The following is a 1,863-nucleotide window of genomic DNA, read 5'->3' as shown; positions in this document are numbered from 1 at the left end:
CAACATATTTCTCTAATGATTCTAAGAATCATTCTAGTGATGACATGTGGCTACAAAAAGAAGTTGTAATGTTTCTTAAATAATATATAGGGGATAGCTTAATTTAAAACGATATATATATTAATCTTAATAATTAATTAAATTTGACTTTTTACTTATATAATTTTTGTAATCATTTATATTTTGTCATAACAAAAATTTTAAACCATGGATCATAAAATTTGAATGTGAGAATTTTAACAGTTTTAGTAATTTATAGCCGTTTGTAAAAATTCAAAATATAACATATACATAAAAATTTAAATTTTTATTATATGGTTATTGTGGTTGTTTAATTTATTTAATAGTTTAAAATTAAACAAATATGATAGAAAATACACTATTTTTTATCAAATCTTTATTATTCAAAATCATTAATTGTCATATATACTTTAGTCACATTAGGCAATTCCGTAAATTTTATTTAACGAAATAATAAAGTACATTAATGATGAATTTATTGTTAGTTTAAAAAAAAAACTTATTATATAATTAGATGGACCAACATATTTCTCTAATGATTCTAAGAATCATTCTAGTGATGACACGTGGATACAAAAAAAAGTTATAATGTTTCTTAAATAATATATAAGGGATTGTATCTATGTTGCGTTCATACGTCAAACGTTGATCATATATTCTTAAGAAAATAATTATGGTAATTCATGTTGTGTCCTTGATGTGTCTTTTCATACGAGTTTTACTACCGTTGGATTATTTTGTCATTAGTCTAGTGGTCAAGCCACACACTCTTACCCTTGTCATATATCTGAACCAGAGGTTCTTAAAAAATTATGAACCAGCGTGAATTAGCCGGTAGTCAATCAACTTCAGTTAATAATATTGATAATATTGAATTTAAATCCAGTGTCATATATTAGTCATGCATTTTCTATTTTTTAAGCAAGTCGATTTGATGTAATACCAATCTTTTATTGAATAAATTTTACACATTAGAATAAAAATATACAAAATCTTGATTTTTTGTTTGATTTGTGATTGCGATGTCAAAAATGGTCACAAGAAGGTGGTACTTATCTTTCACATGATTAATATTCTCTAAACTGTGCACGACCGTGATATATTCCGACAAATTTACCATGTATTTGTAACATGCCTTCTTGTTGGTATGTTAATTTTATATGCTATAAAAGAAATATATAATCGGATAAAAGCAGATGTGTTACTCACAGGTCTCTATCCATAACGCTGAATAAAACAAATATTATTCGGACGGATTTTGGTAACTGATAGGAAGATAAATAACGTTAATGCTATACCATACATCTAACTCATTTTGAAGTAGTTCATTCGAATGTGTTAGACGCATTGTCCACTTTGGATGGCCAAATATGGTTTACTTATAAAAGAATTGCCTGGAAGTAAACTCACAAATTCAGTTTTCAGAAGCATTATTCTAGGGATGGGGCAACTGGGGCTCATCCCTTTTTAGTGTTTTGAAATCAAACATTTCATCTACTTGCTCCGCCGTGGTGCCGACAAATGAACCTATGTGTCGATCGATTAGTAGCTTAAAAATCATCCCAGCGCTACATATAGTTTCACTAATGAATATTACGAATTTGATATTCTACAAATTTTTATTTGTGGTATTTTATTAATTATAATATAAAATGGGTGTTTTATTTAATTTACTATTAAAGTTACAATTATTAAAGAATGCAGGTGCGGCATATTTCAGAAATAAGACATACGTTGGAAATTAAGTTTAATATGAATTATATGTATATATATGTTTGAATAAATTTGTTTATTTATATGCCTATATATATGGAAAACAAAGTTAGTTCTCTATCACACACT

The sequence above is a fragment of the Brassica oleracea genome, chromosome C6, assembly GCF_000695525.1.
Source record: "Brassica oleracea var. oleracea cultivar TO1000 chromosome C6, BOL, whole genome shotgun sequence".
NCBI lineage: Eukaryota > Viridiplantae > Streptophyta > Magnoliopsida > Brassicales > Brassicaceae > Brassica > Brassica oleracea.
This window is presented reverse-complemented; position numbering follows the sequence as displayed.